The 24,092-nt window shown below is 39.7% G+C and overlaps 1 long non-coding RNA gene across 2 annotated transcripts in view; it reads right to left on the reverse strand.

Moving 5' to 3' along the window:
• The window catches only part of LOC146523859 (uncharacterized), a 39,493-nt gene extending 15,924 nt beyond the window's left edge, over positions 1–23,569 (reverse strand). The window contains exons 1-3 of one of the 2 annotated variants that reach the window (XR_014877245.1): positions 15,332–23,569; positions 11,127–11,314; positions 8,077–11,007 (exon numbers count right to left, since the gene is read on the reverse strand). This is a non-coding gene — a long non-coding RNA (uncharacterized LOC146523859). Of the gene's footprint in view, positions 1–8,076; positions 11,008–11,126; positions 11,315–15,331 lie in introns of those variants that run through there. The other variant, XR_014877240.1, reaches the window with a different exon arrangement.
• Positions 23,570–24,092: the final 523 nt, after the last annotated feature.

Consider the following 24,092-nt stretch of genomic DNA (forward strand, 5'->3'; position numbering starts at 1 on the left):
TAAAATAGTAACTTAGTTACATTACTAGTTACTTCTATCAAAAGTAACTCAGTTACTTCAAGTTACTCGTTACTTTCAAAGTAACTAGTTACTATGGAAAGTAACTTTGGTTTTACTCAGAATTCTCTTGTTAATGTGTTGCTTCCATAACTTTGCCAGTCTTCTAGCTTGCTTACTTGCCACAAGTGCACTGTGCCACCTACCAATAGAAAGGAAAAGATAATACAGATTTCCACGAGAGAAATCCCACGCCCGGACCGTCATTGACTGCTGCCATGATTCTAGCCTACGTCACAGCGTCATGTGCGCCTTTTACATCCAACACAAAAACTGCAGTCGTGGTGCTTTGATTGTACTCAGAACTCGGAAATTCTGCCTTCTGAATATGAAGATGTAGGTAACACCAGACTGCAGATGAGCTGCATACAGGGCTGGATGGGGACAAAAAATCTTCCCGGGCATTTTGACTAGAGACTGGCCCACCATTATAGGAAAAATCATAAAGCCTTTGAATGAAAACAAACACTGTTGTGACAGTGATGTACACTGTTTTGATGGTATATATGCATCAATCTATCAATCGTTTGTTGTAAGATTCAGATAATTATTTTTTAAAAGCTAGACATTTTAAATGAGAATAAGAAAGAAAAGTATTTCTTTGTGCCCCCCTCTCCCTGTTAATGCCCTACCTGGCCCCCCTGGCAAAACTTTGCTAGATCCGCACCTGCACAGTCACCAGCTGTCAGCTACCTAAAAAGGATCCTGGTGTTATCTGTCTCTCAGAAACAGTTCATAACTTTAACTCATTCATGTCACCTAAAAGGTAAACCTGTTTCTCCATCACCTGTTCAGCTCTGATGATTCAGTAAGGACATCTCCTGGTTTCATCTTCATGTTTCCCTCTCACCAGATCACCAAACCGATATCATGACCAGCAGCTTTTTTGCAGCTGTGGCTCCAGCAAACATCAGCTGATACTAGAAATTAATATTAAATAAATTCTAACAACAGCTGATCAAGCTTAAACGTGCTGCTGTTGTTTAACGCGACATCGGCTGGTTTCCTCTTTCTGGCGCAAAGTGGGTGATAAACAAGAAGAAAACAAACAAGAGAGCCGATCAGCTGATCATTGATCAGTTTCATGATTGAAGTAGAAACGGGAGAGGGAGGGGGGAGAATGAAAGAAGAAGAGGCAGCTGTGCAGCAAAGACACAGAATAACTCCAGCTTTGTGCCTTTTTCATTGTAGCTGAATTACGGGACAAACTGTTCCTTTTCACCTCAATAAGAAACGCGTAATATTTTCTCTGAATACCAGACGGGACGGTTGGCAACTCTAATAACTTATGAACAAAATAAAGTTCAACATTAACTTCATAGCACCCACCCAGCTGTATAGAAACTCCGTCATGCTAGCTAGTACGCAGTACGGAAAAAGTCAGAATAACGAAAATAAACTCCACCTAAACTTGGTTTATATCTGACCCAGATAGACTGCAGGTCATAACTTCTTACCTGAAGTTCAGTTCACACTTGGACCGGCGGCCGCCTCGGGTCTCTTTTCCTTCTACGTCCCCTTTCTCTCCTCCACCTGCTGCCTGCACCACTTGCTAATGTTACAGAATCTGTGGAAGCTCCGCGATAGCCACCACACGAAGTAACGAGTAACGACCCTATCTAAATCCCAGTAACGACTAACGCGTTCCTGATTTTGGCATAATAACTAGTTACCGTGCTCGTTACCACAATAATAACGTAGTTACTGTAACGCGTTACTTAATAACGCGTTAGTCCCAACACTGGCAGTGACATACTTATTGTTCGTCTTTACACTCTACATTCTCCCACACTTCACTGACCGGTACCATTTCTGTCTTTAACAACTAAGTGGCAAAAATGCTCAGCGGTGTCAAATGGAACAAAAGCTGCCTGAAAACAATGGTTCACAAGGAGAGGCAACTTCAGAAAAAGGCAGCGAGATGGACTCTTCTACAGACTGCGGTATTAAAAACACAACAGCTTCAGTTCAGTAGTTTATTTAAAACGATGGAATTACTGACTTAGAGGCAGACAGATAGGCAGCAAAAACTGGAATAAGTAAGTTACAGCCTGATTTCAAAATGAGAGTTAAACACTAAAAGCTGATTTGGAAATGGGACACAGGTGAGGAGGGTGGAAAAGTGGATCTGACATCTGGTTAGTGGGCTGGGAGTGGCAGAAGACAGGGCTTAATAAAGTGAAGAAATTGCATTACTGAGAGATTCAGAGGCAACTGCAAGACTGGTTTGGACTGAATGCAGCATAACTCCTTTACAGTATTAATATGAATTCACTGGATAAACTCTGCATTTTAAGGCTGAAACTTTAACATTATTACCTTACAAAATACCTTTATTTTCAATCTCAATGTTCAGTGTGGCTTGTTTCTAAAAGCATAATTTCTGCTATTTGGGTTGTGAATGCCAGAAAGAAGATTCAGATCTCAAGAGACGATCCTGCTAAAATAAAAGGTCAAGTAGAAAGGAAAATAAATGATTGTGGACGGTTGTTGCTGCCGTTATTTCTGCTGCACGTGTAACATGTGAAAGGTCTAATTTGACCAGCCTCGTGTGTACGTTCACATCTCTCTGGGAGACAAACGGGTCCTGACTTTTTTTTTGCCGGAGGTCACGATTCAGACACTTTCACACATTTAGGGGAAAAAAAGAAAAAAGCACAAATCCTCATTTTCTGTCTTAGAACACAATTTAGCACGGCACTTAGTGACAAAATCAAACCAATTCCTGCCAGGACATCCTGGTCGTCTTGACCTCACCATTGCCGTCTGCAGTCTGCCTGTCACATATAGTTGTTTTGCTGCCGCTCTGCCTCTTTGCTCGGCACTGATTTGCCCCATTAGACGAGCATATGTGTGGAATGTGCTGTCGATCCCAATCAGTTGATTTGGAGCTGGGCCTCATCTCCTCGGGGAGCTGCCTCCTCCTCCTCTTCTTTCCAAAAACAGCTGTGAAGTAACTAAATCAATTTTCTGCAGTTTAGTACTTCACACTTTTTGAGTATACAGTGAATTCAGAGGCTATTTTGTTTTTTAAGCTCTGACTTTAATTTACTTTTAATTTACTTTAATTACACTGATTTTTTTTCTCTTTGTCACTATTTCTTATTTCAGAGATTATTAAATGCTTAGGTCTTAAATGTGTGTCATCCTTTTTTTTAATATAAAGAATTCAGTGTTTTTCAATGAGGGAATATTTTTTAGAAGGAGCATTTTAGTCCACCTCTTTGCAACTTAAGGAGTCCTAAAGGGCTCCTTAAGTATATAATTTGACCCAGTGAGGTGCAACATCCCTGATTTTGTGCAATCAAGAGCACTAAATCCAACTTCACACAATCTGTCTTTGCACCGTAAGTGCTGCTTAAGTAGGTCTTAGGTGTGTCTCAATTTTGATACTTTGGTAAGTATGCATTCAAGCAGTATACTAGGGTAACAGTGAACTATTACATCATTTTGACAGGTTCATAAAACATTGTGAGCTGTGAACTAGCTTTACAGCAAAAAGTCATACTTTTCAGGAACATTTGCAGCTTGCTGTGCCTCTGACCAACAATGAGAATAAATAAAACATTGCAGCACAAACAGAAATCAAACAACACCACAACAGAGTGTGCGGAGTATGGAAACAAATCCAGCTAGCTGCTACAGTAGCTAGCACTGCCAACATCATCACTGCTGACAACTTTTTCATGACTGTGAGTAAACTATCCGGTTACACAGTAACAATGTTCAAACAGGCTGTCATTAAAACCACCGCCTGTGTCACTTAATTGGTTTAAAAGGCTCAAAGTGTGCCAAGAAAACATTCCTCTCTCCTCTCTGTCCGCCAGTCTGAACTGCTGACATGAGGCTTGTTGGATTCTTGGATTCATATTGGTTCATCATGGTTGATGTGAGCCTACTGTTTGCAGCCTCAGCAGAAACAGTGATGAGGGTACATTATTTTTCAGCTGTCCAGTTTTGTTAAGCCTGTGTCCTCGGCAGCTTCACATTTGTGTTTCTCACTGACAGGACCGGAATCGAACACCTGAAAATCAAGGAGATTGCCAGCTTGAGAACTCATCACCACAGTCAAAGCTAACATACTTCATGTGTGAGACGAAGATTAATGGAAGTCCTGAGCTGTTTTCTGTGGAAGTTCTGCTACACAATTGGGCGATTGGATAATTGCGCAAGGACGTGTGTCTACTTCTTTACGACTGTCTTTTACATGTAAGACTTGCTTCATTTTTCTTTCCTTTTAAAACCTTTAAATTTCCTATTTCCTGTGTCTCCAACAGTATTTATTCAACTTTTTTCCCCTTACATCTTTATTTTCTTCTTGTCATCATCTGCTTCGTACTTGTTTTACTGCTTTTCTTTCTTCAACTGACTCTAGATCTTAAAATTCAATTTTGTTTTATTTCAAAGCTAAAATACTCTTAAGCACACCAAGTAGTTTGAATGTTTTTATATTTTAATACTGGTAATTGTTGGGTTTTTCAGAAACAAAGCTGTGGAGATGCAGACTTGATTTCACGTTCTGATTTTTCAAGAGGTGAAAGGTTTCTGCCTTCACACTGAAGCAGTTTACTGTGTGAATGTCTAACTCGAGTTTCTGTGTGCAATTAGAGTGTGAGAAAGTGAGCAAGTACAGCATGTCAGTGGCCTCTTGACAAAGTTGCCATTGGCAGTGCGGCTCCTCATCATCTTCGCATCGGGATAAAATGAACCCATGAGACCGGTGCCCCCGAGTACCTCAGTAGACTTAATTTAACAGAGTTAAAATCAATTTCTCTGCCTTCTCTTGGGTCAAATTAACTATCTCCTCATATGAAGAAGCACCAATGACTTGACAGCTCGTCCAGATCCCAACTGTGTCCGTCTGTCTGTCAGCTGGCAAATGGCTTTTCATTTTTTGTCCAATCTCCGACTCTAACTTGGAGTGTGAGCTGCCCGCATGGCGAGCTTGGATCTGCCAAGAAACTGACTGGATGGTGATGCCACTCCTGCTTCTCCCCATATCCCAGTATGTTTTGGTTCACAGTAATTGCTTTATTTTGTTGAGGCATGCAGCGAAGATGACACTGAGATGAAATCGAGTGTTTCACTTTGGAATAAGTGCAACACTGATGTAAGACAGTGCTGATTTAGGCTGAAGTTAGTGAGGTCACAGTTTTCTCTGGCAGATTCGACTTGTTTTCAGAACATTAAGCTCTCAATTTATGTAAAAATATTTTTGGATGGCTTGGTAAACAAGCTGTGAGTCTGGTGCATCGTCTTCATCTCATTTGACAAATATGATGAAACCTTTCAAACTAAAGTGGTGATCCTCTCATTGTTGGCTCTGGCCTAGATAGCTTCTTTGGCAAAGGCTTAAAAGGGCCCATGGATTTGTAATTGAGCAGTTTGCCAGCCAACAGTCCTCATCTTTAAATAGTTGTAAAACCTAAAAGGTAATGTTTGAAGAGACTGATAAAACATCTGATTCAATCGCTTTGTGTCAATTGTCCACAAAGTGTGACGTCTCCTTTACTTTTTAGATCATACCGGTCCTTTTGGCAATCTTTTAAAAAAAATTAATTGTGTTAAAAGATACAGAAACATTTCCAAATCTAATCTAATTCAATTCTAAGCAAAATGCTTGTTCGTACATGACACCATCATGTCATCCAGACAGATGGTCTTTTTTTTTTTAAATTATATCTTTATTTGGAATGGACAGGAAAAAGCAATCAACATAGCAATATATGAATGTCATGAAAAAAGAGTCCTTCCAGGTTTTTAGAGTTAAGTCCAGGAGAGCAAATGACAAACACAGTGATCTGCAGGTGCATATTATCCTCTAATGGATATTACTAGGAGAATTGCCTGATAAATAAAGTTCTACAAGGTTCATATTACATAAATGTAGAACACATTACATGAAACTATAAACTATAAACTGGGGGGTTGCCCGTACTGCTGTCATGGAGAAGAAAAAAAAAAAGAAAGAAAAAAAAGTAGAAAAATAAGTAAATAATAAATGAATTAACAATGGTCAGAAATTAGATAAGTAGGTTACAAAAGTACAAGCACCAGTCAGATTAAGTAAAGTCAGCTCTTGTGGGGGTAATGAATAGGATCCATTTGTTCCAAATTTAGTAGAATTTGACCTTTTGATTTCTTAACTGATATGTTGGTTTTTCCATCCTAAATATCTCTAAAGTGATCCCAAACCAGTCATCCGGGGTAGGCTGAACTGGACTTCACCATCTTCTTGTAATTGTTTTCTTACTTGCCACCAAGAGCAATTGCACCAACTTAATCTCACTCCTGCGTTCCAGAAAAGGGACCAGACCCATGTATAGAACCTTAAAATCTAGAGGTATTTGAGCGTTAAAGACAGCGCTTAAGGAGACCTGGACACCTGTCCAGAAATCTTTTAACCTGGGACAGTCCCAAAAGACATGGAAATGATTAGCAATAGTCGAGCCGCATTGTCTCCAGCATGGCATATGAGCACCTTTATATCTCTCCTGATATGGTATCTTGAAGTATCTAATAATATTCTTCCAGCCGTGTTCTCTCCAGCTCATGGAGCTGGATGTGGACCACTGGCAGGACCAAATATTTTCCCACTCCCCTACAGAAGTATCAATCCCCGATTCCCTTTCCTATTAATCTTTAATGGATAAAGTATTATCCTTGCTGGCACTAGAGACAGCTTTGTATAGTTTATTTGCAAATAGATATAGTAAGGGTCATGGTTGTAACATTTTTCAGGATGTGGAAAAAATGCAACTCAGCATATGTAAAGTTGGTCAATTTGCACTTGTGATCAATAAATGATCTCAGCTGTAGGTATCTGTGAAAGACATATTGTGTCAGGTTGTGTTTGTCTCGCAAGGTTTCCAAGCTGAGCAAGATGTTTCCATGAGTAAGAGGGCAATGTTGTAAGGCCATAAATTATCCATGATTTAAAATTAGAGTCATGTCTGTTTGGAATAAAATCTGAGTCAATAGCAACTTTATGTAGAAAATTTAAAGTCATCACCTGTGTTTTTAAAATGTTAATCTTATAACCAGATAGCTTCCCAAAATCAGTTAAAGTTGACATCAACTCACTAAACGACCTCTCCGGCTCCCCCAGGCAGACCAGTACATTATCAGCGAACATTACTACTTCATGTTCAACTCCTGACAATGCAGTACCCTTAATATTATGATTTTGTCTAATCGATTGACCTAATGTTTCTATAAATAAATCAAAGTGAAGTGGCAAGATTGCACAACCCTGCCTACAACCATGTTTCAGAATAAATCACCATCAGTGTTGGTCAAGTTACTTGAAAAAAGTAATCAGTAACTAATTACTGATTACTTCCTGAAAAAAGTAATCCTGTTACTTCACTGATTACTGTTACAAAATCAGTTTTACCCCTGTTCTTTTATTCGTCGAAACTTCCAGAGACGGCACCGGAACTCAGTAGTCATTTTCACAAAACTTTTATTTATCTTTATTCATCTTCATTTAAGCATGCACTTCTAGAAGGGAAGACGAGGCCGGTGTGTCCCTCTGCAAAATCTTCACCCCTTTGTTAGTTACAGCCAGCTTTATAGAGGTGTCCCCATCATAAAACCCCCCTACGGTGTGCTGCAAACTCTGTGTCTGTCTATGTGAGTGCTCGTGTGTGACTGTGTACGCATACCTGTGTGTATGTGTGTGCACGTAAGTGAGTGTGCGTGACAGTTAAAACACTGTGGGTGTAGGTGATTCCCTAGAGGTCATAAAAAACCCATTTCCCTTCCAGACCACAGTTATCCAGGTCAAATGTTGAGACCCCCACCCAAACATTCTCTGGGGAATTTCCTCTCAGGATTAACTCCTCTCTGTTTTACTTTCACAGTTCAACTGGGGAGGGTCTCCTATACTCTGCTCCTAAGTTCATGACAGTCAGGCCTTTATCACATTGAGGGCAGTGTCAGTGTCTCTACAATAATTCTAGATTCTATGTTAACACATTTCTAAACTCTAAATCAGCTAAACATTTCTACATTACTTATTTTCAAAAGTAATTAGTTACTTAGTTACTTTTTAAAACATGATTTATCCCCTAAATAGGTGATAAAGCAATAGATCTTTCAGCCCAGTTCTACTTTTTCTGCATAATCCATCATACAAAATGTAATCAAATGAAAAAGTCTATTTTTAAAACTAGTCTTAATCTTTTAACTTTATGCATCAAGCAAACATTAAATTATATGCACCATTCTCTGGCTGGAAGAAATTTGTTTAACATTTAAACCTATTTTCTGCATATTCCAGCATATAAAATAAAATAGTTTTTTGTGTTTACACTCACTCTTTCAAATAGATGCACGTAAAACACAGCAGATAATACATAAAATCAAAGACTAAGCGGGCCTGTTACTCTATTTTCACCTGTATAGCAGGAGTGGGGCAGGCGGAGGTTTGCCCTGGTGCAGGTGTGCCGCAGCGGTCAGTGGAAGGATACGGCAGTTTCTCTGTGAATTTCACATTCCAGCGGCAGCGTATTTGGTGCTTGCTTGGACGTTTAGGGTTTTTTTCGCTGTAAAAAGAAGTTTTCTTCCCACGCAGTGAGCAGCGGACGCTAATGTTTTTGTCACTTTTTACGGAATCAAACTCAAAGTAAGGTCAGTACTTCCACGCTTTAAACGCTGCATGGTCATACTCTCTGCCGCACTCGTTATATTATCCATTTTTGATCTTACACAGCTGTTGCCACGAACATCGCACTCGCTTATGTCATTGTCACACTCTCGCAAAAAAGTCACGGTTTTAATAATGCAGTAACGCAGCATGCTTACGAGAAAGTAACAGCAATCTAATTACCCTTTTTGCAATAGTAATCCCTTACTTTACTCGTTACTCGAAAAAAGTAATTGGATTACACTAATGCGTTACTTGTAACGTGTTACTGCCCATCTTTGATCACCATTTACCTTAATATGGGCTGAGGGTCAATCATAAAGAGCTTGGATTACTCTAATAAACTTATCTTGAAAGTCAAACTTCCCCAGAACCTTGTACAAAATACCCATCCAGATGCTGTTCTTAAAGATGCTGTGGGGCCACCAACTGGTCTCTAGGGTAACAAGACAGGCCTAGACACCAGTCAGTGGCCCTCTGACAACCACTGGGTCTAGGGAAACATGTGTAGCGCCTGGTGAGTATTTGCTGGAAGTTGGCAACGTTCCAGGTGAAATTTGTCCCAAACAGGGTGCTACAGCAAAAACCTCCCAGTGCCTGCTTTGGTTGCTAGCAGATCACAGCAGTCACCCAAAATTTGTGTGAAAGACGCCGACTTGTTTGCAAACTCTTGCCAACTAATTGCCAACCTAGAAACTGTTCACCTTGAAATAAAAGTTGTGTCTTACGGCACATTTTAGTCAAACTGATATCTTCCATGCAAAATACTGGTGACAGCAGCAAGCTAGCACCCAAGGACATGGTATAGCTTTTTTTCTGCTACATGCAATAATAACAATAATTAAAACAAAACATGTGCCCAATTTTTATTGGGCACATGTATTCAACATTGTGATTCAACACACCTCAATCCAATGATTAATTCATTATCAGGCCTCTGGAGAACATCAAGAAATGTTGAGGAGGTCATTTAGCCATCTGAATGAGCTGTTTTGGACACATTTAAAACTTGCAAGACATTGGCCGTCGAGGCCTGGAGTTCCCCACCCCTGGTTTACAGGGTGGGAGAACGTGAGGATAACAAACAGTGAATCTGACTACAAACAAAGGGAAGTAAAAACACACACACACACTGAGGGTAATCAGGGAAATAAAAGACAGGAGGGCAACAAGACACAACTGACTATAATTAAGGAAAATGTCAGACAGGAAGTAAAACTAGAGATAAGATAAAGGGACACAAAACTACAAAATAAGACAGGAAGTAATTAACTGAGATGCTTAATACAGGGAACATGACACACAAGAATGGAAAGAACTAATAACGTGGTGGAAGCAAACTGTAACTAAGCTGAAACCTAATAAATACCAATGAGTACAATGAATACAAAAAACCCCCAAAACAATAAAACGCCTGGAACTAAAACAGTGACTAGTGACTAAAAGGAAACCAGACTCTTAAACAGTAGACAAACAAAAGACTAATAATCAAAAAATAAAATACCTTAACAAAATGTCAAAAGCCAAAGACCATGACAGCGTGACCTCTGGCTCAGCGGTGTATTTCAATCCCTACCACTGAGCAGTTCTTGTACCAGTCTGCTTGCATGAGAAGTTATGTTGTCGATTGAAAGACCATATGCTACGTCCAGTACTACACGACTGCCAATAATAATAATTCAGTCTGATGGTAAAGAAAAGCACTTGAGAAATATGCTGCAATAACAAACATAAGTCAAGGATACAGAGACTTAACGAAGAACACATTTCGTTTAGTGGGAATTTTAAAGTGGTTATTTCACTAAATACCAAGTAAGATTTGTGTAGCTGGTTTGGCAAATATGTTGGATTACTCTGTCTTCCAATAACACAAAGCTGTTTGAGTTTTTATGAATACAGCCAAAATATTTTCCTTCAAAATAGCCAGTAACATGTAGTTATTAGGCAAATGTGGATGAATCAAAGCCCCTGTAAACAGAACTTTAAGGACAAAGCTGTGGTAAAAGCACTCGGTCCTCTGTTCTACAATGCTCCCAGCAGCCTTTGTGTGTAGGGGCAGCGATGCGAGATAACTCGCTTGTCACAGGATGCCTTTTAATAATGGCCCAGATGATAAATTGCTTTAATCAGAGGAACGGTCTTTTCCTGTAACTTATGATACAGGAAGCTTGTGAAGAGAATTGTTAAGCCAAGCCTCATTGAGCGTCTTAATGTTTTTATGTGTCCACAATTACATTAAGGCTGTGACACGACGATCGGCCCGGCTGGCAGAAGATCGGCCTCCGTGACGGCTTCTTCTTCTTCTCCAGAGCGATGGATGGAGGCAGCAGAGAGCAAAATGGAGGAGAGGAGTGTGAGTGTGCAGGGGGGGAGCAGGAGTCAGTGAATGAATCAATGGAAGTCATTATTTGGTGCTTACCGTTTGGCCAGGTCATAGTGTGATGGATGTGTTGTGGCAGGTAATGGTCCTCTGCTGCCTCCGCCTGAGCAAACGGAGATGATGAACTCAGATGTGTTCACTTGTCAACATCGTCCTGACTTCATCTGGTTCAGTGGCCACCAGCAGAGCCTGAAGGCTGCCTCACGCTCCAGGTAGTGTGACTGTAACTGCAATAACCCGAATCGAGTTCACACACAGCTTTTGACACTAAATTGATATGTGAAATGCTACCTTTTGACAATTCCAGGTCGATTATCAGGAATCACTAGTTTTCGAAAGCTAGACGCTAGCTGGTTGCTAAGTTTACTTAGCTAAGTCAAGTCAGTAAAGGGGACCTCTCAAGTGTGTAATCTTTGTATCTTCTCAAGCACCTTTTATACAATTTAGAGTATAAAAGGTGAGTAAAATGTTAGCAATTTTGGGGGGATTTTTGTACTAACTAGCAGGTATCTTTCTTTGCGATGTGCCCATAAAATCTGTAATATACACCTCGCTAATGTGACGAGTAAACGTGATGACGGTATTCAATAAAAAGCATTGCGTAAATTATTTTTCATAAATGAAGTTCTCACTTTGTCCAAAAGTTTGAAGGTAAACTTTTGGACAAAAGAACTTGATGAGAATGTGGAACTCCTGTCTTAACATGAAGGTACATATGACCAGAAGCCCTTTATGGAAATGAGTCAAATTTTTGAGCCTTCCAGACTGGAAGAAACAAAGTTATGGTGATAACAATACATTGCTTCAGTAGCAGCTGAAAGAAGGAAAACAATATTGTGCAAAAGAATGGTTTGATCATTGCTTTCTCACACTAGTAAGATATATTTATAACACATTTTTCAGTTAAATATTGTAGTATGTTTTGCTAACAGTCACCTCAAGACGCTTTATATTTTAAGGTGAAGATTGTACAATAATAGAGAGAAGACTGAACAATCAAAGAACCCTCTTTAAGCAGGTTTGTTTATGGTGTGACTGTTATCTGACCATGATTTGAACAACTATTAGGGGTGTGCTTTGCATTCTGGGATGTAGCAAGATTCTTTCCGGTCTTTAAGTGATGACGTGATGAATCCTGCTTCTGGGTCCAAACTACTCTGCGTTTATTAAGGCTGTTGTGTTTTTAACATGTTTTAATGCTTTGTATCTTGTTCTATTTAATCTGAACAAGCCTCTAAAAAAAGTCAGTGATCACTGTCGGCCTCTCTTGGTTTTTATTACCACTATTAATTTTAAAGCTCAGTTTTTAAAACCTTATGATGTGACTACATCATTTGTCCCTAACTGCATTAGGGGCATTTGATAGCAGAGCTGAAGGTTAAAAATTTTTCAGAAATCCCTCAGTCTGAACATGGTATATCATCTCTAGATGGAAACTAGCGAGCTAACTCCCTGCTAACGTCTAACTTTATTAAACGTCATAAATTCTGTTTTCATGGATACCTGGATGTTAAACTTAATTGTTACACCTCTGGTAGAGCAGCAACGCTCCACACTGATCAATTTTATTAAAGATGAAAGAATTTAGACAGTTTGTAACTCTCGGTGATGCCGCAGTGTTCATTCAACTTTGGGACTTGAAGCAGAGTTTGGACCCGTAAATGGCTAATAATGTCAGATTGAAAGAGACTTTTCATTCATTTCACTAGTTGCTAATGAGCACAAAATTCTCCATGTTCTCCAATAGACCAGAATCTTCTTTATGTATTTACCTTTGATCCTTTTTCTACGGTGGCCCCTAGACACAAAGCACGTACAAATTCCAAAACACATGCAAACTCCAAAACACAACGGAAGTGCTCTCGGACACTAGGGGCAGTGTTGAGCTTTTGTTACCTAGTGGCTACACAAGCCAGGAAGTAGTGATGGGATTTCCGGCTCTTTCGGCTCCGAACCGGCTCTTCAGGTTGTTTTGTTGCTTTAATTAATTTATTATTAACAATAATATAAAATTATGCACAAAAGGAATTACTAACGTAAAAAAAAGTGGTTTTATTTATATATGTTTATATATAGATATATGCGGTGGCCCCTAGAGACAAAACACGTACAAACTCCAAAACACATTTCTAGCATGAACTGAACTTCCAAAGCAGAGCTACTAGATCACTTAAATTACACAAATGAAAGCATGTGTGTATTGTTTGTGTATTTATACACAGGCACTCATATATATTCAAATAATTGAAAAAAAATGTTCATTTACCTGTTATTACCACACACCAAATCCAGGTACTTGCTGGCTTGTGTAGCCACTAGGTAACAAAAGCTCAACACTGCGCCCTAGCATCCTGGAGCACTTCTGTTGTCTTTTCTACGTGTTTTGAGTTTTTATGTGCTTCTGAGTTTTTACGTGCTTCGGAGTTTGTACGTGTTTTTACGTGTTTTGGAGTTTTTACGTGTTTTGGAGTTTGTACGTGTTTTTACGTGTTTTGGAGTTTGTACGTGCTTCAGGGTTTGTACGTGCTTCAGAGATCGTACGTGATTTGAAGTTTGTATGTGCTTTGTCTCGAGGGGCCACCGTAAATATACTTTTATTTATTCACTCCACATAAAATGTAATAAATAAATCATATAATACAAAAATCAACTATTCACATTTCAAGTTTTAACTATTTAAATTTTCAGGTTTTTCCTTTTACAAATTTAAAGTGAAACAACACAAAACACTGCAAACCACAACACAATTAAATATAAATTAAAATATGAAAACAAAAAGAAGATGCATATTCTCTGTCATATGGACCTGCTTGAATAAACTTTCTGAATCCTTTATCATCTGCAACTGAAAATAGTGGTGGATGATTACTATACCTTTCTAATGTGACGTTGTTGTCCCTGGCTCTCTTTCTCTCTCTCCCTCTGGCTCTGTTCCTGTGCTACTGAGTGTAACTACCGCCCCTCCCCCCTCTGCCCAGCGTAAAGCACAAGGCTCGCATGCTGATGAGTGAAGCAGAAAAAAAGTGCGAGAGAGTGAGAGAGGCTGAGAGAAAGAAAAAAACCCACGTGACGGCTCACGTCGTTCCCGTCAAAGACCCGGCTCTAAGAGCCATTTCGTTCGTGAACGACCCATCACTACCAGGAAGTACCAACGACCAGATTTGGTGTGTGGCAGTAACAGGTAAATGAACATTTTTTTTTTTTTAATTATTTGAATATATATGAGTGTTGTTGTTCTATCCTTGCAGTTGTTTTCCGCCGGTATCCAACTCCATGTGTTTGCAACAAACTTGCCGTTTATTTTGCAAATCAAGCTCAACACTGCCTCTAGCCTGGAGCACTTCCGTTGTGTTTTGGAGTTTGCACGTGCTTCGGAGCTTGCACGTGCTTTGGAATTTGTACGTGCTTTGCAGTTTGTACGTGTTTTGGAGTTTGTATGTGCTTTGGAGTTTGTACATGTTTTGGAGTTTATATGTGCTTTGTCTCTACGGGCCACTGTATTTTTCTTACCCAGAAACATCTGGCTATCAACTGATTCCGACTAGGGTAAAATGGTGAAAAAACCCCGAGTTAATGAGAAGCATTCCTGGGCTAGCTGGAACTTTTCTGACTGTTCTTACGGTTCAGCGCATTCATTGGTCTACACCTCTTAATCTCTGAATTTCTGTGTTTTCAGTCCCGTTGGCACAGGTGTTTAAAATCCAGCACTTAGCCATGAGTTGTTTAAAGAGCTCACTGAATTCAAATGTTGAATGAATGGCACAATTACAGCCAGTTAAAAACAGTTTGTGAAATGTCTTACTATAAGTGGTATTATTACAAAGTGGAGGTTTTTTGAACCCACAGCAACTTATCCACCAACACTCTGCTGAATCAGTAATCTTAGTGGCTTGAGTTTTCATGGCCAAGCAGTTCTGTCTACTCTATTTGTCACACCATTTATATCAAAGAAAATTTTACTTGCTGTTTTTTTAGGCATTACTGTTACTGGTAAGCATGTATTTAATAACGGACATTGATATGCTCATCTTGATACGTGTAAAAAAAAATCCTAGCTTAAAATAGGTCAAGCCTTCAGATAACACTTTTTCAAGTGACTTTAATAGTCATGTAGAGACATTTTAGCTCTTAGAAAATGTAAACATGACTGTACAGAACGAACACTCATTAAAAGGTGAGAATGTCCAGTAATCGGGGAACATTTGACCTGTGTCGGGAATTTGGATGAAATTGTTAGAGCATACCTTTTGAGATGAAATGATGATTTTTCGGAAATGGCACCAGATATGAGGAAACACCGAAGTTATCTGCTGAAAAAATTGCTTTTTTAGTGACAACCATACTCATGCAGTTCACGTGGAAACTGGAGGTGTTTGTAAGTAGCCTTGCTCATGCTGCAAAACATCAATATGCCAACGAAAACAAGAAGTGGTGTGATCAGACTTCATTGCCATTTCATTTCACTTCATTGTGCCACATAATTGTTGCAATCTTCTCGCACATTTGAAGCAATTCAGGGGTCTGGGGAAGAAAAAAAAAGAAGTCACAGTCAATGACTGATCTACAGAGTCATTTCTGTCTGTTCGAAGGGTTACAAAACAACTCAGAAATGAGATGCAGACAACAAAACAGCAGTGCCACTGCAGGTCAGGCATCAGTCATTCCGCTCAGAGCTGCTGTGCTCGTCCGTCGGCTTTTAGAGCAAATGTTTGTCTGTGTGAGGATCTGTGTGACACCGATTCACATCATACATGATCCTGAACGGCTTATATATCGTAGTTTGTCCGTGAGAGCAGAGAACGGATGCTCCCCTGGTTTCAGACTCCTCGTGAAGAGAGAGAAAAAAATCCGAACTGCACCGCCAGCCTGCTTTTATCCTTTAAGACAGCAGTTTATTGTATCCAGATAAAAGCCAGGCAGGGTTATGAAACATCTCAGCTCGTCTGCGGCATCGCTCCCACCACCACCGCCTCCCCACAGACTGAAGGAGTGACACACAGCAGGGATGGAGAGGCCATTTTGTCTTTTTGGAAAGGCACTTTAGCAGCAGCCGCTCTGAGTGCTTTTATCATTATATGCCACTACAGTCTGGCCATTTGTTCTGACCTTGGGAAATGGTTTTAAAGGTCTCGCTGTGTGTGTATGTGTGTTAGAGAAATTGCCTGGATTGAGATGTTCCATGAAAATATGTAGTGAACAGCCTCCGTAGGCCAGGCGGGGGTGGATAAGGGGAAAGCTATTTGGGGGACGGGGGCACAATCCAATTTGTTTGTTCACACTCCAGCAGAGCCAGATCAGAACAATTGATACATTAGGACTAGTTTTAGAGAGCAAATATGGCAGCTGGAGAGAGAGGGGAGACGAGAAGAGGAGGACTATATATTGCAGAGAAGTGCTCCGAGAGTAAATTTACCTCACAGGCCATTGCACAGGGCGCAATATGAAACTATGATAAAAAAGAAATTGCTTTATTCTCCGAGTTATCAATATAATTCTGTCTCTGCGGCTCACCATCTCATTTTGGAAGCAGGAATCTTTTGTTACCATGAATTTTCTGTTGCAGAAAAAGCAAAAAAAGCAGCACTTGTGAAGGTTCATTCAACATTCCGAGATAAATGTGCTCCGGGAGAGCGATGTCTTCCTCAATTTGAAAAGCCCCGGTGTGCTGTGACATCCAAATCCTCCAGACCCGAACTTGTCATCTACCCCGGCGGTGACAAAGGAAATAAATTAGGAAAATACAATGCCCTTAAATGACAATATGGTGTTGGTAAGGAAAAATAAGAAGTGAGGAGCAATCTTATCAGGGAAGATGCCGCTGCCTGGTTCCTTGTGGCTCTGCAAAGAGAAAAGGGACAGTTGTTATTTCCTATTCGGCAGTGGGATCTCCAGCCCGATAATGTCTAATAACGCTCCATAAATTAAATCTGCCGCATCGGTGCGCTCACGACAGCGTCCGCTCAGATAAATAGTGAGCTTCCATGGAAGGCTGTTGTAATCTTTTTTCTTTTTTTGGTTATTCATTACAGGATTATACACAAGGTGACGATGACAGGGTGAGGGGTGATCAGGTCCCTGTAATGGAGAGGGACCGAGGGACAAAAAAGGTTGTTCCTCTTTGAGCTCTTCATGAATAGAAACACTGGCATGAATTCAAATGATGCAGCTTCATAGATGTATGCAGATATATATTTCCGTTCATCCAGCTGAGCACTGCTAACTCAGTCTGCAGAAATGTAGAACTTTGTAGTGTAGTTATTCTAAGTGTCTGGAACAGTGGGCTTATTTTCTGCTCAAACAATCTGCAAAAAATGGCAAGAATCTACATCTCCTATTTGTGGTACATTATGTGGTGGATTTCATTTGGAAATTGTTTTTGGTAAGCTCTCACAGCCTGGAAGTAGTTATTTCCACAGATTTCATAAATGCAGCGAAGCTTAGAGGAGTAAGTAGAACATAGGGAACGTTTCACACAACGACAACGGCTTTAACCTAGAAGGAGCCTCTGTAAATGATGACATCAATAATATAAAACACAGACCTCACTTTTCTCACACCCCACTGTGTGAAATTCGCATTTTCAAACTTTCTTCTAACTGCATTTTGGATTTAGTTTAATGCATGACATTTGACACGTAAGATGATGTTCACAAAGTTTTAACATGCAAAATGTGTGAGGTGTTTACTCCTGTGTTCACCGTCTGCTGTTGCTTGTCACTTGGCCATAATTCAGTTTTTCTTATTACAATAGATTTAGCTTAATCTTGTCATTTTTTTGTTCTCTTCTGTACAAAGCGTTATGACCCTTTCCTCAAAAGTCACAAATAATAAGGTGCTGCAATGGTTTTTAGAAGATTTAGCAGAATTTCCATTTCATTCTCCAATACTACAAAAATCTGCACATGCTTTATCCAGTGCTTCTTGAATCTTATTGCAAGCAATGATTTGATTGTAGAGGATATTTTGGTTTTGATTCTGTCTGAACGCAGCACTCTGACCTTCACATGTACCTTATAAGCCCGTGCAGACTGTGCAGGGTTATATGCAAGATACAGTCATAAATATTTAGTGAAAGGATATCTTATCAAAGATGATAGTGTGTGTTGGGCTCAGCAGGGTCATAGAAGTGCTTAGAAGACTGCAGACACGCATTGATGAGCTGAAAAAGTCATGATTTTCAGTAATATGTTAGTTTTACACATGTTGCAATACAGAATCTTACATTCATCTCGGTCAATAAGGCTTTATTTTGTGTGAATGTATTTTGAGTTTAAATGAGCAACTCATTGTGTGTTTCCTGCTCCCAAATGCTGCATCTTACTCCTTTTCAGTTTACTATTTTTGAAAACTAGGACCTTTTTATTCTAATTGAAGCGCTGGATGAATAGTCGGCTGAACATTTCATTTCTTTTCTTTGCTTCTTTTTCTCCTGAGGTTACATAAATCAGAAACTGCATCAGACCTGCCAGACAACAAAAGTCAAACCAGTGCAAGAGCCCTTTTCTCTTTCTCTCTTTCTTTTTTGTCTCTAAGTAACGCTCAAAATAAAAAGCCACTTAATCCATCTTCTCCTGTATAAGGCCTCTTTTCCAGGCAGCAGGGACGGTAAAGTACATAAGTCTGCAGCGTTGAGTCAGCCATATACAGAAAAACCATCTGTCTTCATCATTCTCCGGGCACAATTGATCTGCAGCACTCTGGAAAGTATTTATTATGAAAAGTCTCATTTTTTAAGCGGCTTGTTTAAAGTAGCGGCGGCCATAAATCAACCTCGATTCAGAGCAAATCAGAGAGCCCTCCCACTGGAATCCATTATTCCTATTATATCAGCTCTAAGTGGACATAACAGCTTAATCCAGTATTGATCTGAGTGTGTGCGTTGGTCATCCCATTCAATCCCATCCTGATATCTGGGAAGCTCCGTGACGAGCCTCGCATGTGCTCTCGCTTTAAATAATCGCAGGGGAAAGTCAACATGCTAGCTCGGCTAACGCTTTCCTCATTAGAAAGCAATAAATAGTGTGTGTGTGTGTGCGTGTGTGTGTGTGTGTGTGGTCTAATCCCAGCTAATACTCTGTTTAATACCAGAGAACTTCAGCGAGCTGGCAGCCCCACTAATTAAGTGAGCAGCAGTCTGTTCTGATGGCTCTCATACGCACGGGCATAAATTATTGAAGTGCCGTTAAAATAAATAATTAAGTCGATTGCAGCATTTTGGATGTGGGCGGGAGGTTAAATTATGCATAAGCTCAATATTTGTAAGTGTAATAGCAAGTAAGTGTGGTGGTTTTTATACCGTTAGGAAGGAAAAAAAAATACTCCCCACCCACCGCTATTACCAAGATTTCATTTGAGAGGGGGAAAAAGTCATAGTGTGCCACTGATATCTGGGTAAATATAGAAGAAATATAGAGTTATCTTAATATTACATTTACAGCACAGGTCTTGGTGTCTAGTTCAGAGTTTTTATTAGATCTGACAGTCTGATTACATCTGCTTTTGCCAGGCTGACATGATAACTATGGAGGTGGAGCAGGAATTACCCTCAGGGCCCAGGAGCTGGAGGGTCAGAGTGGTTGGCTTATATAACATTGACAAGACTTGGCCTGATTTTTCAACATTAACATCAACATTAACTTCTTCAAATCAGAAGATGAACACCATGTGAAAGCAAGATATGGGCAAGAGCTTCAGACAACCATGACTTTACTGTAACTGCTATATTTTAAATGTTTGGGTTTCTGTCACCAGCCAACAAAAATGTTAGCTTAAGCAGTGATGCTAATGTGACTTTATACAGGAAGAGATATTTAGCTCTCAGTAATTTTCCTGTTTGCTGAAAACACTGTTTTTAATGAGGGTGCTGAGACCATTTATTATGATGATACCACTCACTGTGGTTAATGCCTCAGCGAGCGCAGTTCCACTATATTCACATGTAAAATTATCACTGCTAGAGATTAAGTGAGAACATAATCTTTTCTGCTGTCCTGAGTTCTGTTCAACTGCTGTTCATCTCTGCCAATTACCTGCCTGAAAAGAGAGGTGTGCCTGCAGCAAGAGTGGCTCCTCTGCAGAAATTCAGCAAATTGTCTAAGTGAACTGCCTCTGCATACCTAAGTTTAAATCACCTCATTGTCAGGGTGAGAGCTGGTGCTGTTAGTTGATGCTGGACAGTGTAAACTCATAGTTTCAAAGCAACAAACATAAGAAATGACTCAAGGAAACTAGTGTGTTATTCATGTCTTTCATGATAATGAATGGCATGAATGTTTTCCCAAAAGTGTTCCAAAAATATTCTGTAATAAATTGTTGCTAACCAGCACTTAATGGATTGGTCAAGGTCAAGTTTATTTATATATCACATTTCCAACAGTCCATGCTGCACAAAGTGCTTAACAATGTAAAATGCCACTAAAATCAATAAAATGCACAACAATGATGTAGTAAAATATAGAAAAATAAATCTAAACTAAAACAACAACACCTATGGCTATTAAAACCAAAGTGTTTAGGTCACCAGGCCATAAAAATGTATTGAAAATGTTTAAACGTTTGTGCAGATGTAATATTAAGGGGATAACTATTCCGGAGTCTGGGACCTGCCACAGAGACGGCTCTGTTGCCCTCGTGGAATAGTTAAGGATAGTTTTAACCTGGACCTCGCGGTTCTTTCTGTAGCATAAATAAATAGGAGCTCAGACAGGTAAGAAGGGGCTCGGCCGTTTAGTGATTGAAATTAATGGGATTAAGCAATAAAGTTGCTAAGTTAACAAGTTTTGCTATTTTAGACTGTATATAAAAGATGGGCATGCCCACCAAATGATCACCAAATATTCTCACCAAATGTTTTGCACAGTGCCATGTGCACTAAGCTAAAGTTGATATCCATTTGCTTCTGATTCAGGGTAGACAGATAAAGTAGAACTTTGCCCAAAATGTCTCTTTGACATTCAAATATCCGTTATATTTTACTGCAATCATGTAAAATGAGATTTTCACAGGAAAGTGAACACAACAATGCACAATGCACAAAGTCTACATCTGAAAGTATTATAGGGCACTCATACACACACACACAGGTTAGTTCCCGTCAGTAATGGCCTCCTGCCTCCCTTCTCCATTTCATCTATAAATAGTCTGAAGCAGAGCATGAAATGAAAAGCAAGAGAACAGCATGAAATGGGACAAAAGTTGGGAAAATGGACATATTTATCCTTTTGTTTTTGAAGAAGGCCAGGGAAATAATGGCACAATTTTTACATAAAGCCATGCAATCTTCACAAACACTGCTGATATTATGCTTATTTTTACAGCCTGCTCTTGTTTTATTCTGCGTAATAATGGATCATTGTCAGTGGCTGCTGTTCAGTCTGATATGCAGATGTGAACTACATGGGGGAAAATAACAGGAATTATCCATTAAACAAACAAAATACTTTTACTTACTGCTGCCAGCAAGGGGGTGTGGTTTGCTCCCATATTTATTTCAACATTTCATTCATTGCATTTTGTAATGTTTGTGCTGAAACCAAAAGAGATTATTGACATCACTTAAAATATTATAGTGGGCATTTTTCTGACTCATCCATATTGCAGTGACATTAATACTGCTGGTGCTCATTTATTTTAGCATTTATAATATTCAGAAGGCAGACAGTCAGGCAGGTGGGAAGAAAATCAGCAGTACTTTTTAAAAATGAACAGCAATTTGCAGACGCTGTATTTTATTAATGCAGCCGTCAGGACGAGAATTTTTTTTTATTATGCAGAATATTACCCACTTTTCAGGTGCATTCACTTTCAGTTTAAACTGCAGATTACTTTAGTTTTAGGATCTGTTGGTGATGCTCAGTGTCTAGAACGGGGGTGTCAAACGTACGGCCTGCAGCCCACATCTGGCCAGGGTGGGACTTTTATTTTGATGAGCACGCCAATCACATGCAAAGACAGACAGGGAGCATACCATTATGTGAAAGAAGGAGGGGGGGGGGGGGGGGCAGACGTTTTAAGACTTAAGAGTGTATTGGTAGAGATGGGGAGCCAGATTTAAATGCAAGCGCATCTGGAAAAAGCGAGGAAATGAGTGAATGGTTTGTAACATCTGCTACTACTGTAGGTATTCATGGTCTCGGGAGGATGAGCCTACAGACTTTGTTCACCTGTGGTAGCTGAGGTTTTGTCTAGCAGGGAGGACAGTTGTTAAGACTGATGCACCTTCAGCCCCAGAAAACCGAAATACCAGAGCCTTCAAGCTCTCACTTGACCCAGCGGTCTTAGCTAATTCTAGGTCAATCTGTAATGTTCCTTTTATTTCTAACATTCTTTCTAACATTGGAAGAGTATTTGTAAAACAGCAAACTGATCATCTGCAGAGGAATGCATTATTTGAAGAGTTTCAGTCATGTTTCAGAACTCAGCACAGCTTTAGTGAAGGTTGTAAATCTTCTTATGGCCTCTGGCAGTGGACTTATCTCTGAGCTCGTTCTGCTAGGCCTTGGTGTAGCATTTGATATTGACCACAATATTTTATTATAGAGACTAGAACATGCCAGGGGAATTAGTGTGCAGCAGTGGTTTGTATCATATCTATCTAATAGACTCCAATTTGTTCATGTAAATGGAGAGTCCTCTTCACACGCTAAGGTTAATTATGGAGTTCCACAGGATTCAGTGCTAGGACCAATTCTGTTTACATTATACATGCTTCCCTTAGGTGGTATCATCACAAGGCATAGCATACATTTTCACTGCTTGTCACAGTCTGCCGGAGCAAACTGTGTGAAGTGCGAAGAGTGGACCCAGGTGTGGACATACTAAAACTCAACTTTAACTGAAGATGAGCTGTTTATTAAGGCAGACGAAATGACGAAAAATAAAATGACAAACACAATGCAAAACTAAACAATAACCTAAACTGGGTAAACTAGAAAGGAAACATGAACCATGAAAAACCCTGGTGAATAGAAAGACAAACAAGAAAAACTCTAAACATGGCAATGTAATATGGAAACCTAAAAGCATGGCATGGCATGGAAAAACCGCGGACGATCCGACAAGGAATGACTGAAAGCACACAGACTAAATACACACAGGAGGATAATGAGGGAAGTGGGAACACATGGGGAAACAGCTGACACACATGAACATAAGGACACCACAGGGAAAACGTAAAGCTAAACACATAGAACACAGAACCTCTTCAAAATAAAATAGGAAACATAATGAAACACAAGGAGAAACTAATAAACACATGAACTTAAACATAAACCATACACATCAAAATAAACTAAAACTCAAAACGCTGGGTCAAAAGACCCACGATTGTTACACTGCTATGCAGATGACACCCAAATTTATCTATCCATGAAGTCAGGTAACACACACCAATGAGTTAAACTGCAGGAATGTCTTGAAGACATAAAGACCTGGATGACCTCGAATTTCTTCCTTCTAAAATCAGATAAAAGTGAGGTTATTGTACTCAGTTCTCAAGTACTCAAGTTCAATGAGGAAGATCTGTAATCATATCTGCCTGCTTTCCTGGGTGTTTGGCTGCTTTTCTGTTTACATTTCTACCTTTTTCCCACACTTGTCAATCTCAATACTGACATCATTACTCTAGTCCAATCATCTTCTCACCCGCCTTCTGTGCTCCTCGTCATTCTCCCTTTCAGACTCTCTTTTGTGCATCTCCACCTCAGACACCTCAGCCAGAGCTCTATTCTAACCTCATCTTCACCACCATCAGCGTCTACAGTACAGGGTGTCCTATCCTAAATCCTATCACAGCTGCCATCACCGGAGTACATGTACTTTATTTATGTCTTGTCAAGTTAAAAGCATAGCTTAATTTCTAGCCATGGTGCTTCAGGTGAGGAGGAAGAAGATGAAGTGGAGAGAGAGTAGAGAGAGATCACGAGAAAAAGATGATGAAAATATAACAATAAAACTTAAAACTTATAACTGACACTATTTGTTTTTCTTTTATTTGGGAATTTGGCA

Source organism: Neolamprologus multifasciatus, chromosome 2 (genome assembly GCF_963576455.1).
Source record: "Neolamprologus multifasciatus chromosome 2, fNeoMul1.2, whole genome shotgun sequence".
Taxonomy (NCBI): Eukaryota; Metazoa; Chordata; class Actinopteri; order Cichliformes; family Cichlidae; genus Neolamprologus; species Neolamprologus multifasciatus.